Consider the following 16,124-nt stretch of genomic DNA (forward strand, 5'->3'; position numbering starts at 1 on the left):
CTTTTCATTGTCTAACTTCCATTTTCCTTCAAGATTTATTTTAGACATCCTCTCCACTAGGACATCTACTTTAAAGCTATGGACTTCCAAACACCATGAACATGCAAGTGTGCACACGTGCACACGCACGCACAAACACACAGACGGCTGGGTCTGTGGCTCCCCTCCTGGCTCTTACTGTACCCTGGGCATCTCCCTGTCACAGTGCTTATCATACTATACTGTAACCATCTGCCTTGTCTTAAAACCCTTTAGACTATAACTTGCCTGAGGGCGGGCACTACCATTTGGGCATGAACTCCCAGAACCCAGTACCCAAATCCTGGCACACGGTGGGTGCTCAGTGGCAGTTTTTTTGAATGAAACCACGAGCAAACAAAGAGTCTAAAATACAATGGATGCAACAGTAATTATTAGAACAATGAGCGATTCGAATCTCAAAGAAGTACCAGGTCACGCTTTCATTCAGCCTGAGGAATTACACACTATTTTCAACAATCTGCAATTACACACCCGTTCTCATTCTCACACTCAGCAAAATGTTGCTTCGACACTCACAGCAGAGTGTAACCGATGGAGAGTAAGCAGCCCCTTTCAGGGCGCTTTAGCAAGTAACTGGACAAGAGTCCCCAAGCTGTACACAAGTAAATAGTGGGAGTCATGCTTACCATGCGATAGCCAACTTGGAATGTTTCAAGTAGTTAAGGAAATTAGAAGGCTTAGTACTTTTGAATCTTCTAATGCCAGAGTCAGGCTTACTTCTGCGAGCTGCTTGTTTGGGGGAAAACTCCTAAATTCTCGAGTCATGTGAAGCCCTCATCTTTGCCGTTGGTGCCCAGTGAGGTCAGAGTATGGAACTGGTGACTATGGAAAGCAGGAGAAGCCGACAGGAACCAGGCTTCTAACTGTGGTGGGCTCCCCTTCTGTTTCCATAGAAAAGGCCATCCCGTCAGCAAGAATAAGGTCAAGATTCTTCTGCTTTGTTTTTCTTTCTTCTTCCTTTAGCTAACCTCAAGGTTTTGTTTCTAAGAGAGAACGGGCCTGTGGCCGGGCCTTAGATTGTTTGAGAAGTTAAATATTCTCTTGGTAGAAACGGCGTGTTTATATTCGGTTCACCCACTGGCCTGCTCTTGGGACAACTGTCCTCTCTCACAGGGTCGGGGCGTTTACAACCTCTGGATTGGCCATCATGTTGCAAGTCACTTCCGGCAGCTGGACAACCTTTACGCTCGCACACATGGCTGGGTATTCACGACGGTTCCATCAAACAGAGGTGAGTGTATTTCATAATGTCTGTTTTTATTACATTAGGCTGGGAAGATGAAATCAAAAGGATTGCTTTCAACAAAACCGTCCTGTGCCGACAGTTCAATACTCTTTGTAGAGGCCCTGGCGACTGCCCTCATTGTGCGTGGGATAAAGGCTAACCATGCAGCTACCTGCTAGTTTGACAAGGCTGTTCTCTGGCCAGCGGGTTGCTCAGGCTTTTTTTTTTTTTTTTTTTTTTCACAGCAGCCCTCTAATTCCACCAAACCCACTGGATTAACAAAAACCTGAAGGTAAAATAGTACAAAATGATAACCCTGCATGAGCTACTATTATACTTTGCAACCTACAATTACACCAGTTCAGTCTAAATGCCCCCAAACATTATTTCATTAATGCGAGCCATTTCGGCACTAGTAAATATTTCTCTTCTTGGGTTTTCTGTTATTATGAGTTTTCAGCCGAGAATTATAAGGCGGGCAAAGGCCATCTGAACGATGGAGCGCGGTGCCAACTGCACAGACGAGGTGACAGGAAAGTGAGGGGCTGGGGTGAGAACGGGGGGCGGGAGAGAAAAAGAGAAAACATAAGCAGGAGAAGAGAGAGAAAGAGATCAAAGACAAGACAGGGGCGCGGTGCTGAGGACGGAGCCGGCTGAGCTTCCCCAGGTAGGGAGACTGACTGAGCTGTGCCTGCTGGCCGGCCTCATGCCTGGGGGTGGCACCGGTTAGTTGTCTCTCACCTCCAAAGCGCCCGGCCATGCCGAGCGAGGACACCGGGCAGGCGCAGGGCCTGGGCCCCGTGCCGCTTTAAGGGCAGATGCTCCAGATGTCCTCAGGCCTCTAAGTCAACCCCTTTAAAGGGGTTTCCCCCTGTGGCAGAATCCTTGTACCAATGCAGATGCACAGTGTGTAGTTAATTTACTTTGTAAGGGGAAAAAATTGTCCTGACGTTCTTAAGGGGGTGGGGGGGGGGGTGTCTAACATCTTCCTTCTGTTAAAATAGCTTGCCGGGACTGAGAAAGGATCTGGGAGGGCATTCCGGGGCTCGGACGCAGGAGAACACGTGTTCCCGGGCGGCACTGTGTTGGGAGGGAGAGCTGCAGGTCGCTTACACAATATGCCTCAATCCTTGGTTCATTCTGAGGCGGGACGGTGGGAGTTTGGGGGAGAGAAGGACCTCGATTCCAGTGGCAACTTTGCCACGTACTAGCTCCGACCTGGAGCATAAGTTACTGAATTTCTGCAAGTCACCATTTTCTTGTGTATGAGAAAGAAATAAAAATAGCACCGACCTCAGAGAGTTTCTGCCAGAACTAAATGGGATGACGCAGGTCAACCGCTTAGGACTTTGCTGGGCACCTATCCGCCCACAAATGAAGGTTAGATACTGTTATCGGAAGCACAATTTTTAAAATGCTATGAAGAGAACTAGACCTCTCAGGACTGTGGTCCATGAGAATGAGGGAAAGGATTGTGACTTTAGGGTCATCATCCTCATTAGCTAATCCTGGGACGCTTCACAGTTGTGAATCAGGCCCTAGAGAAACGGAGATTCGCTCGGCAACCTCGTCCCTCCCTGCTGGTCAGGATGGACATTTGCACCAGTGTGTGTATGTGTTTGTGTGTGGGGGCGGCGGGGGGGGGGGGGGGTCAGACGCAGGAGGCCACAACGGCGGGAATGCAGGTTGAGCTGGGTGCCCTCCTTTCCTGAATGACAACAATGTCCCCCTGAGAAAAGTCCTGTTCTAACCTCAGGGGCAGCTGTGCCAGGAAGGAGAGCACCCGCCCAAACGTCCTGCAGGCAGAGTGTAAGGAGGGGCTGAGCTGACCAGCCAATGGAGCTATGAGTATTGTGCTAGCCTGGCTTTCACTCTGTCTGTATAATTACATAAGAACGGACAACAGAAAAGGCGCCAATTCGCTCTTCAAAGGCACGTGGACACCCCTGTTCCCGCGGCATTCATACAGTACAAACACTTGACCCCCTCACTTCCTTCTCCCTGGGGAGACTCACTCAGCATCCAGTCCCCGCCTAGGGACCTCCTCGCATCCCTCTTTTGGATGGAGACACAGGTCCTTGCTGACGAGCCATCTGGGACCACGAATCTGCAGCACATTTTTGTAGCAGCAGAGGCTTTTGCAAACGGGGGCGCTTGGTCTCTGCCCTCCCTGGCTGCAAAGGAGGGAAACCACTCAACGAACAATTCCACTCAACAAACAATGCGGTGCCCCGACCACTCATAATGAGGTCTGGTTCAAATGTTGGCACACACACAAAATATTAATTAAAATAACGTGCATGATAAATAATATTGGAATCCAAAGCACAGGTCTCCTCTAAAGTCACAGTTAGTGATTATGTGGGCACCTGCTAACACAACACACTCAGAATCCTAGTGTTGCTTATATGACAAAATTAGTCTCTGGAGGTGACCTTGAGAGGTCGTCTTATGTGAGCATCCTCCTGCTTATTAACTGAACAATGTCTAAACAACCCCGGAGAAGAATATCTGTCCTAATGTTCAAGCAATAAGGGAAGAAATTCCTTGAGACCTCAATAATCCAATTCATAATAAATACTTGAGGACCAGCGAGTGCGAGGCTCTCTGCTTAGCACTAGGGTCAGGGTGGGGCTGCGCAAACCACGGTTCACATTTTCAAGAAGTAACCAGTTATTGTTCACATCTGTCCCCGATAGAAAGTCCTTCTACATGCCTCACTTAAGTCTTTCGTGCTGCTGTTAAAAATCCATTGCCACTCGGTTCATCCCTGACTGAGGAACGCACAGGATTCCATCCAGTCCTCGTGCTTCTAGGGCCTTTATTAGGTACCAGGGGCTGGGGTTGAATGCGCCCCCCATTTCCAATGGGTAAGTGTCCCCGGCACTACCGCTTACTACTGAGGTTGTGACCTGAGGTTTCCCACCAACTCCAACCCAGCGAAGCGACTGTGCTCCATCTCCCTTGTCTGGGCCTTTTATTATTATTGCTAAACTTGACATTTATTGCCCTGGTTAGTACAGAATCCTAACTGGGAAAGGAAAAGACCTTATTATCTTAATTCCAAAACCATTTTCTACTCGTGGCTCAGTCAACGTTTCGGCATCTCGTTAAATGTATTTCATGTCATTCCCTCGACAATAACCCACACATCACACCAGTGACCACAATGTCCGTGTCCCAGCCCCTAAATTCTATTAGTGCTCAGAAAGCCTCACGGTTACAACATAATGTTCAATCGGTGCAGAGAAATTAATTAAATTAAAATTATTTTTATTGTGATTTAATTAGCTTGATTTAATTACTTTGTTCACTGACTGAGCATTCTGCTGCTATGGCCAGATCCGCGCTCTCATTCGTGGCATGAATGTCCCCACAGAGTTACACATTTTCTCTGTTCAGCCATTGGAGCGGGCTGGGGGAGTTTGCCAGAAACTCGCGATTTATCACAATCAGCATCATCGCAAATTATAAGAAGCATCTAGCAATACGCTAACTTCTAAATGAAGTGTCTAAAAGCAGGTCACACCACCAGTCTCGGCTGCTAATCCATCATACTTCACTGTCAACCTGACACCCTGTCCAATTTGCCATGCCTGCTTCATCGCCGGGCTGCACCGGGAGCTGCTGCCGCTCAGAGTGCCCAGCTGAGGGCTCCGGCTCCTTCGCAGGCCGCCATCCCTACAAAGCCTGCCCAGGCCTCCGCGGCCTCTCTGCAGCCCGCGCTCGCCGGCCCTCCTGTTGCCTGCCCCTCGGAGCCCGCGGTCCTGCACCAGAGGTTCACAATCCAGCATTTCCTTCGATCCTCGGTGCAGGCAACAAACCACGGAGCATTGGCAGTCCTGGGGCCTGGTCAGCAGAGAACACGGAATATTTCCACGGTTACGTTACAGCTCCTGCACAGACCTTGCGACGCTCTATTTTCATCGCTACTTCAAATCAGTAGTGGGTACGAGGCCCCGTAACTGACCACACGTGGTCTCAACCTTCCCCGCCACAGGCCCGCGTCATGGTGTGATTCCGCTCCAACTGGGCAACCTTCGAGCTGGCGTCTTCCGGAAACAAAACCAGCGCTAACTTGCCTATGTTTGAAACGTGTCGTCTCGACGAACGTGCTCTAAGCTCTACTAAGTCGTTTTCTAATGTTCCAACAACTGTATTTCAATATATATGCCTTCCTGCACGAGCTTAAATATTATTCTGTCTCATGCTTTGAAACCATTTTTCTGGGAAGAGATCCACAGACTTTGCGAGGCTGCTCTAACAATAGAGGCACGCACCCCGCCCGCCACCCCATACTAGTGACCTGTGACTGCTGCAACAAGTTATCACGACGTTGGTGGCTTCAAACAGTAGAAAACGCTTTCCTCGTGGTTCTGGAGGCCTGAAGTTCAACATGAGCCTTCCCAGAAGGAAATCAACGTGTTATCGGGTCCTAGGAGAAGCCGTTCTCCGCCTCTCCCGGCTTCCGGTGGCCTCCTGCGTTCTTATGCTTGTGGCCGAATCACCCTAATCTCTGCCTCCCCTCTTCTGTGTGCGTCATCTCCCTGCGCCTCTCTTTTGTAAGAACACTTTTCACGTTTTGGGGGCTCATCTGGCTAATCCAGGAAAATATCTCCATCTCAGGATCCTTAACTTAACCACATCTTCAAATGTTTTAACCAAATAAAGTCATATTTACAGGTTTTAAGGATCAGGGCCTGATATTTTGGGAGCCACCATTCAGCCCACTATAGTCACTTTGCTTAATTCTTTATTGACTGTACAAATCCAGTATTGAGTCTGACGACGTAAGAGACACAAAGCGATTTCAAGAATGCGTCAATACTGGTACCAAATTATAATAGATGTCTCTGCCAAAGCCCATTAAAATTAATTAAGAGTTAATGTGATGGTTAAAGAGAAAGCAAGGCCTCTAAAAAAGTAAGTTTTCACCACATACCCAGGAGAGGAAACAGGCCCGTTTCTCCACCTCCAGATGAAGAAAGCACGAGTTTTGCAAACCTCGCCAACGGTGCATGCATGGTCGCTGGGCCCTGCAGATCTCACAGGGCTCAGGCCGGCGGTTCTGCTCTTCCCTCCTCCACCTCTCGCCCTGTCCCCAGGGTGCCGTATGCAAGAGTTCTGCAAAGTGTTGAATGAGGAACTTAAGCCACTGACCAGAAGTGAAAAAGGGCAGGGACTGTGTGTTTTTCAATTAAAAAGAACAACAGGAAGTAACTGTTAAGTTCAACATGAGGTGTTGAAGCTACTACCGTTGAGAACAAAATCTCTCGTCAGGTGTGCCAGACTAGAGTTTATTTCCAAAAGGAGTTCCAACCTGCCCCTTCCGGGATGTGGGCTGATCCAGTGGCAGGCAGCCTGACATCCTGACGTCATCCTCTGGTCCACAAACCAGACCTGGCTTCCTGCCCCCGCCGTTCCTCTTCTCATGTGATTTCGCCCACAGAGCCTGGTCTTTCTAACTGCCAGTTTCCTCACCTGGAGTGGGTGTGCCACGTGGGCTCCTTAAGGCCGGACACACTCTCATTTTTCTGTGCGAAGCTTTGAGCACATTGCCTGACATACAGAGGATCCTCAATATATATTCATTCACTTGAACCAAATGTCTACCTTACCTGCCTCACAAACTCAAAGCGATACCAGACGTGGCGTGCTGCCTCTGAAGATACCTCCGAAACTCTGCAGACAGAAGGCACTGGTATTGCTGCAGACACTCTGCAAGTTCCCTTCCAGCCACATGATACTTTCGCCCCTTTTAAAATTAGCCTCAGAGAGTGCACATCTGTACTGGAAATGGGTAGAAAGAGGTCTCGTTAATCACCTCCTTTCAGAAGGTGTGCCCTGCCGAGGGGAACCATGTGCAAACCTCGATGCTCATCGTTAGTTTTATGCATTTGTGTCTTAAATCATGTAAAAGGAAAGAAAGAAAGAAAGAAAGAAAGAAAGAAAGAAAGAGAGAGAGAGAGAGAGAGAGAGAGAGAGAGAGAGAGAGAGAGAGAAAGAGAGAAAGAGAGAAAGAGAGAGAGAGAGAAAGAAAGAAAAAGAAAGAAAAGAATTTACAAACCATACCAAAAGAGAAATGATCCTGGATTTTATATTTACCTATGTGAAAGGACAAAGAACCTTTACCAGTGTTCTTTATGTTTTCTTATGGCTTCAATTTATAGTCTACTGTCTTTTTCATTTTGGCCTAAAAGACGCCCTTTAACATTTATTGTAGAGCAAGTGAACTAGTGATGAACTCCCTCAGCTATTGTCTTACTTTTCCCCCTCCATTCTTGAAAGATTATTTTACCATGCATAAAATTTTGGGTTGATAGGTGGTTGTTTTTGTTTTTTCCAGGATTTTATGTCATCCCACTGCCTTCCAGCCTCCAAGGTTTCTGAGGATAAGTCAGCTGTTATTCTTACTGAAGATCCCTGGAACATGACAAGTCACTTCTCTCTTGCTGCTTTCAAAATTCTGTTTATCTTTGCGTTTTGACGACTTGAGTACCAAGGGCCTTGGTGTAGATCTATTTGAGTTTATCCTATATGGAATTCATCGAGCTTCATGGACATGTCTATTCATGTGCTTTTTCAGATTTGAGGAGGTTTTGGCCGTTATTTATTCCCTTTCTTTTTTCTCCTTCCTCTTTCTCTTCTAGGAATCCCATAATGTGTATGTTAGTGTATTTAATGAGATCTCACGCATCTCTCACGATTCGTTCATTTCCCTTCATTCTAGACGGGACGATTTCGGTGGTCTTGTCTTCGAGTTGATTGATCATTTCTTTTGCCAGCTCACGTCTCCTGTTTGACCCTTCTAGTGAGTTCTTCATTTCAGTTATTGTACTTTTCACCTCCAGAATTTATGTTTGGTTTCTTTATATAACTTCTCTTTGTTCATATTCTCATTTTGTTCACACATTATTTTCTTGACTTCCTTTAGTTTTTTTTGTCCATGGTTTCTTTTAGCTCATTAAACATACACAAGACAGCAGATTTAACATCTTTGACTAATAATTCCAATATCTGCAATTCCCCAGGGATGATTTCTGTCAAATTATTTTTTTGCCCCCTGTGAATGGGCCATTCTCTAATGGGCATATTTTCCTGACTTTTTTTTTTTTTTTTGGTATATTTTCTGTTGTTGTTGTTAAGAACTGGACATTTCGAGTATTATGTCATGTTAGCTCTAGAGATCTAACTGTTCCACACTTCAGGGACTGCTGAATCTTGCTTGGTAAAAGCCAAAGCCAATCAGCTGTAACTTTTCCAAATTATTTTGTAACGTGTATATCTTGCTTTGTGTGGTTTCTGATGCTTCTGTTTTGTTATATCTGCAGTCAGCCAGGGACTTCATAAAGATTTCCTTAAATGTCTGGCTCTCAAAAGAGGTGAGAGGGAGAAAAAAGGTAGGTCCTGTCACTTTAAATCCCTTCAGAAGCCCCATCAGTCACGAATGGGCTGAGGTTCCTGCCAGCTCATCGACTTGGTGGAAGGGCAGATTCCTGGAGCTTCCTACTCTGCCCTATCTGTGTGATGTCGCCCAGTAGCGATTGATTTTAATTTAGACACAAGACAAAGAAAATAATTAATTCAAAGTTCAAAGTATGTGTTTTTCCCAAACACGAAAGAACATTTCATCAGTGTAGGTCGCCCATGAGAGATTTAACAACCCAGTGATTTTAGCCCACCATTTTAAGTCACATGTATTCTAAAACTCTCTTTAGGAGTCAGGCAAAATACAAAAATGCCAGAAATACGATCTGGAAAAACCTTAGACCTAGAAGAATCTAGCAGATGGTTTGGAATTGACATGCCAAAGTGACGCTGCTAAACGAGATGCATCTTACAGGGCGTGAAGAGAGAAAACCAGCTCTCAGGATGGAGACATGTTCAGTTATAGGAAACGTCGAGTCTGAGGGCGAGGAAGTTCCTGACCTCCCGTACTTATTGTATGCACTCTTCACTTAGCCCTGGGCTGCCTGGTGGCTTGTGGCATCTTCCTCTTGTGGTTTTGTTTCGTCATTTAACTTCTGCTGAGAGATGTGTTCGTTGGATCAGCATAATTGGATCTCTTTTGAGAGTAAGAATATTTCTTAAACATTGTAATTAAGCTGAAGGAAGAAGAGAGAGAAGAGGGTGTAGGGAAGGGTGTGTTAAGCTTCCTAGCACTGCCACAACAAGTAACCACGAACGTCATGGCTCAAAACAACAAAAATGTATTCTCTCACAGTTCTGGAAACTGGAAGTCCGAAATCAAGGTGTCAGAAGGGCCCTGTTCCCCGCGAAAGCTCTGAGTTCGTCCTTGCCTCTTCTAGGTTCTGTTGGCTCCAGGTGTTTCTTGTCATGATAGTGCAATTCCCATCTCTGCCTCTATCTCCACATCGCCTCTGCCCTCTGTGTCTGTGTGTCTATCTTACTATTCCAGTCTCTTATAAAGTTATTGGTCCTTGCACGTAGGTCCTACCGTAAATCCTGAATAATCTCGTTTCAAGATCCTTAACTTAATCGCATCTACAAAACCTTACTTCCAAATGAAGTCACATTCACAGATGCCAAGGTGCGGTGTCGACGTAAGAATGTTCAAACCTGTAGAAAATTTTTATAAGAGCTTATTTGAGCCAAATTGATGACATACGCCAGGAGCAAGAACTCAAATGCTCCAGGTAATAACAATTTTGCTGCTTCTTTCATGCATTCGAAATTAAGAAGGAGCCATAAGGAAGAGTACATGGAAATGGGAAAAAGCAAGGCAAGGACTGGATTACCTGATAGTTCACAAGATTCTGTGTTTTCTTGAGGGTGGTTATGGCTTATTTCAAAAGTGTGTTAACCTAGATGCACAGAAACAATGGACAAGTCTTGCCAAGTCAAAGACAAACCTTTTACTACAACTTCAGATGCCTGGGGAGTGACTACCCACCATGATCTGCCCAATTAGGAATTTATGATCAGATCAACCTGCGAAGTGACTTTCCACAGAACCCCTTTTTTTGTCCTCAGTGGTAATAATACAAACATGCTTGGTTCTTACCCATAGCTCCCGGTACAAAGCTTCTAAAACCCTTAGGATTTCCTGAGTGATACAGAGTGTCTTTATTCATAATGAGCACTTTCTATGCACTGCAGTTTATGCTCCTGAATAGCTTAGGGCAGGGCCTCTCGATGGCCTCAGGGTAGGGCTGGTCGCCAGAAAGACCAGCGCTTAGAACTTTTAGCCCTACTCACCAATCTCTGGTAAAGGGAGGGTAGGTAGGCTGGAAATTGATCTCTATAAAAACTCCAAAATAATAAAATTCAGAGAGCTTCCAGGTTGGCGAACACATCAAGGTGCCGGGGGGTGGTGCTCCCAGACAGGGCATGAAAGTGCCGTGCCTTGCCCTGCACCTTGCCCTATGCATCTCTTCCATGTGGCTGTTATCGTAAACCAGTAAGCATAAGTAAATAGTTTTCCTGAGTTCTATGAACCATTCTAGCTGCTAAAGACTAATTGGAACTTTAAGCAAACAAGATTGCTCAGGAGGGTCTATGGGAGGGCTTATGTAACTTAGAGAACCCTGCAGGAAGCACTCTATGCTTATAATAAAGCTCTATGCTTCTAACTTCCCTTCCCTTAACTTCCTTTTCCCTTACGTAAATACGCCTCCACCTCAGCATGGGGGCCAAAGCATGCACGTGGCTTTTCATGTCTGCATGCACTGGGTAGCAACCTTTTCTTTTTTCCCACATAAATCCATTTTGGTGAAAAAAAAAAAAACAAAACAAAACATCTCATCGACATTATTTTTCAGTGGACATAGCCAATTATCAAACCTGAGGAAGGCGTCATGAGAACCCTCATTTGATACCTGGTCAGTCAGAAGTACGGGTGGCCTGAGACTCGCAACTGACATCTGAAGTGGGGGTACTCTTCAAGGACCGAGCCTTTAACCTGTGGGGTCTGCACGAACTCTGGGCAGTTAGTGTCAGAGCTGAACTGAATCTTTGGACACCTCGTTTTGATGTCGAGAAGTTGAAGATTTGGCTGATGTCAGAGAAAACGCTCCATGAAAGTGAGGATTTAGACATGTATTTTGGGAAGTACATAAATCAGCTCACTGCTGAGGGGAAGAGAAAGAAGAACAACCACCTCTGCTTTCTCACAAAATCTAATGGTGCTGATCGCATATTAATTAAATCTATGAAGGTGTGATTTACGGAACCAGCCTAAGAAGGCAAAATAGAGAAGTTAATGGGTGTCTCATGATAGACTTCTCTGCCTCTGGTTAGACATGAGGTCTTTGCACAAATGTTGTAAGAAAGATTGTAAGGCTTCTTCAGGACTTACTCCACCTGCCCATCAATCCTGAGTTTACACTGCAGGTGATCTTTCGGGAGAAGGTCAGGAAACATGGACAATATTTAACGAGGGCGAACTCTGTGAGCTCACCACTAGAACTATGACTGCTGCTAAAGCCAAAGAAGTATTCAGAGATCTAGGACGCAGATTTTTGCCCCTTTAGATTCCCTTCCTGGAACGTTCCCTGCAGTTTCTCACCATTAAAAATAAACGATGTAGATTCATGCCAAGGTCAGACATCCGACCAAAGGGATATATACCATTGCTCTCAATCTCATGGATTTTTGTTTTCTTTCACGGTATGTCTCTCCTTTTCCTAACATTACATTTTCTCTCTTTCTTTACTTTTTTTTTTTTAATAATAACAAGCATTTGCTTTCACAGACACGCAGTTTGTCTTACATCAGTGCCACAGGTAGGTATCACTATTGCTATTTCAGAGAGTGAAATGGGGCCCCAAAGAGGTAATGTAAGGTTATGAGGACAATTGAACTGTGGAGCTGGGAATCGGACACAGGCACTAAATCCCACGCTTTTTCCTCAGCCCTATGATGTCTTCCTTTCCTCTCCTGCTGTTTCCTTTTCCTCCTTCTCCCCCCTCCAGAGGCACTCACGGGCTTAGGACATGCTCCTGTGGCTCGAAGAGCCACGATTCTCAGCACTCCGAGGACCAAAACTGCCCAGGGCGCTTTTATGAAATCTGATGACTGGGCGCCATCCCAAGCCAATCAAATCATAACCTCTGGGGGTGCACCGAACAGAAGCATTTTCTCAGACCCCCAGGTGATTTTGATGTGCAGCTAGGATTGAGAACCACTGATATGATTTCCGTGCCTCTTATTAGCCATGGAAAGAAAATATTCACTTTCTTGAGCTTAATCTAATCTTTGGAAAACATCTTAGTAAGCCTGCTTGATGAAAACCAAGGACAAAGTGACCAGTGAGACTTACAGATGGCAATTCGAGCTGACAGGTGTAATGCTCTTCCCTTCCCAAATCCCACTAAAAGGGTCATAGAGTTATACCCAGCAGGGAGAAAAGTCTTTAACATTCAGGTAAAAAAAAAAAAGAAGAAGAATGGTATCAATGGTCTAGAAACCTTGAGGAAATAGACATGATTTGGTGCTGGTGAAAACAGATGAGTCAAAGAACGAATGAGAACTATTCAGTGCAGACGAAGAAAGGCTGTGTTAAAAGCATGTGGGTGAAACGCCCTCCAAAGACCTGGGAAATGTTCTCGCCTGAACTGGAAGAGAATGGGACTGCGAGACAGTTGGCGGGGAGCAAATCAGAGGCATATGGCAAATACGGCAGTGCCTCACAGACAGGCTGGCCGCCCTGGGGAGATCTGGACCCCCTCACCCCTATACCCCATCAGCACCCCACCACGGAGTCTTCGGAGGAACTATTTTGAAAAACCAGTGAACTCTTGAGGCAAAAATGCCTTCCCAGGAATTTTCTACCAACTTCCCTTTGGTGTTCTGGATCCCCTAAACAAGGAAAATAAAACTACCGAATAAATAAAAACCTAAAATTCCCCCTTTGGGATTAAGACAACAGGAACCAACACAGTCGGTGACAAAGTCACCTCGAGTTTCCAAACTGGATAAACATAGATCTCCTCTGAAGGAGAAAGCAAATCAAAACAAAGTAAAAATTACAGAACAAATGAAAAGATTTAGGACGTGAAAAAAAAGAAAGCACATTTGAAGACTCCGAGCAAAGGCTTATCTTTGAAATAAACTTATTCCAAAAAGCGGGGAGTAAGGTTAAGACAAGTTTTAATTTAGATTCTCACCAATGTTGAAAAGCTGTTATGGAGACTTTAAAGAGGAAACAATTTATAAATATTCCTCTCTTGAAAATATTGTCACTGGAATGTTTGTTTTCAATCAACGTTAATATGGGTGGTGTGGCACATTAGAATTTCCAAAGATGGCAAATCTCTCAGCTTACACACTCATGTGCAATGTGACTTTCCTCTCCCACCAAGAGAAAGAGCTTGTTTCTTTACATTCTTGAATCTGGGCTGGGGTCTGGGGAGACTCTGTGACTTCTCTAACAGAATATATGGAAGTGACCCGTGCCAATTCTGGTCATAAGCTGGCCTGGAGCCTTTGCTTCTTGTCCATAGGAAGTCAGCAGCTCTTTTAAAGATGTGACTACCCTGAGATCACCATGCTATGGGAAGCCCAAGCCATACAGAGAGACCCTGAAGACTGAGACAGCACTGGCGGCGGGAAGGGGAGCAGGGAACCAGGACTTGGGAGGGAGAAGCTGGCATGGAAGTGGACCTTCCATCTCCGCTATGCCAGCTGAAGCTTGAGGCCATGCGATCAGATAGACCATCCAGCCTAGTTACCAAATTCCTGACCCTAAATATTATGAGCAAAATACAATGATTATTCCAAGCCACAAAGTTTAGGGGTCAATGTGTTAAACAGAAATAGATAAACAGAGGCAGCCAAGAGCAGCCTGGGGTGCTTTACAGAAACAAGTGGAAATGTTGAAATCCCAAGCCTTCTTAACCAACTCAGCTCCCAAAATGCTGACAGCCAGGTTATTACCCTCCAGGCAGGAGACATACAGCTTCTCCTCTAGGAATTCTGACCAGCTCTAGAGGAGAGACCCAAAGTACCTCACTTGGGAGCTCCCCACAGCCACCCTACAGAAAAGCTCCCTTTCATGAGGATCTCTCCTCCTACCCTAAACATGCACACAGCCTCCAACCAGCTTCTAGTCCCCTACCCTAAACATGTGTAAACAATCCAGGATTGCTCGACATTTGAGGAATCCTTTAATATAAAAGAAAGAGATCAAACACAGGACAAAAGAGGAGATTATGAAGGGAAAAGGAAACTAAAAAGCAAAATGATCATTATTGTCCTTGGAGAAGGAGACACAGGAGAAGATATTGTACCAATGAAACAAGAACAGGACTCCATTAAAAGAAATTTAGTCAAAGAACAAAAAAGAGCTTTCGGAAATTAAATATGTGATAGTATAAGTGAATAGCTCAGAGAAAGGGCTGGATGATAAGTTGAGGAAGCTTTTTAGAAAGGAGAGCAAAATACAGAGATGGAAAATAAAAGAAAAAAATAAGGACAAAGGACCAGCACAGACCAACAATGATCTGTTTCATGCAAATAATAAAGAGCGCCAAAGAGAAAGAACAGAGAAAATGGAAAGGAGGAAGTCACCAATAAAGTAATTCAAGGGGATTTCCCAGAATAGAAGGGTGTGACCCACACCAAGTCTCATCATCGTGAAACCTTACAACATTTGAAAGAAAAGGAAGATTCTACAAGGAGAAAGAGAGAGAGAGAAGGAGAGGGAGAAAGAGCGAGACAGACAGACAGACAGACAGACAGAGACAGAGACAGAGAGAGACTGAGAGAAAGGTTACATAAAATGGTAAGAAATCAAACTTCTTAGAACTTCTCAAGAGCAACACAGGCAGGTAAAAGACAAAAACTTATATCTGGAAACTTATATCTATATTGGACTTATGTATCCAGACAAACTATGAGTCAAGGGCATGTGCAGAATAAAGACATATTTCAGATATATGAAAAAAATTAATCTTCTACACACTTTTGCTTAGGAAACTACTGGAAAGTATGTTTCATAAAACAAAGGAATAGACCAAGAAGGAAGAAGACCCAGGAAATGGTCTTTGACACAGTTGAACAATACAGGGAACTGAAAGGGGACCACAGAATGACAGCAGCCAGTCCAGACAAGAGCTTGTCAGAGACTCCAGGACGGGCTGCCCCAGAAGAGGAAGAGACAGATGTCTGATGTGAATGCACATTTCAAGAGGAGATCTAGAATACTGGCATTAAATTGGAAGTTGATAAATATAGTAAAAATCAAATAAACAGACTAAGCAACTATATTCTAGAGTAACATTTATTTTTTATTTTTTAAAAACTATTACATACTTTTTATTATTATTATTATTTTATTTTTTACACCTACAGCACCTAGTCTTCATAGGTGGTCTCTCATCCAGGTACTAACCAGGCACAACCCTGCTTAGCTTCATGAGATCAAGACATTGGGCTTATTCAGGGTGCCATAGTTGTAGACCATAGACTCTGGCTCCACTGGAGGTGTGAACCCAGGATCTTCTGCGTGTAAAGCAGACTTGCTAACCACTACACTATGGAACCACGTCCCCATATATAATTTTAAATTTATTAGTAATGACATTTTTAAAGAGTTGAAATTAGTTAATATCAACAATATATTTTATTTATCCTAATATACCTAAAATATTATTTCAATATAATATTAATATATAATTATTAATGATATTTTATATTTTTATATTAAATCTTTGAGATTTGGTGTGTATTTTGCATGTACAGCCTATCTCAATCTGCACACTAAAATTTCTCAGAAAAACTTGATTTTATCCATATTTTGTTTTTCTTAAATTTGCAGTTGAAAGGGTTATTCACATACCAAAGGTGTTCCAAACATACTTAAAACCCACCAGTTTTTAAATTAAGATGTAAAATA

The 16,124-nt window shown here is 44.4% G+C and overlaps 1 long non-coding RNA gene across 1 annotated transcript; it reads right to left on the bottom strand.

The window, feature by feature from the left end:
• Window positions 1-6,414, bottom strand: LOC107519664. Its single transcript, XR_004954598.1, has 2 exons — window positions 6,210-6,414; window positions 1-1,312 (listed from the first exon to the last, which is right to left on the bottom strand). It is a non-coding gene; the product is annotated as an uncharacterized LOC107519664 (long non-coding RNA).
• Window positions 6,415-16,124: the final 9,710 nt, after the last annotated feature.

The sequence above is a fragment of the Rousettus aegyptiacus genome, unplaced genomic scaffold (genome assembly GCF_014176215.1).
Source record: "Rousettus aegyptiacus isolate mRouAeg1 unplaced genomic scaffold, mRouAeg1.p scaffold_m13_p_15, whole genome shotgun sequence".
Taxonomy (NCBI): Eukaryota; Metazoa; Chordata; class Mammalia; order Chiroptera; family Pteropodidae; genus Rousettus; species Rousettus aegyptiacus.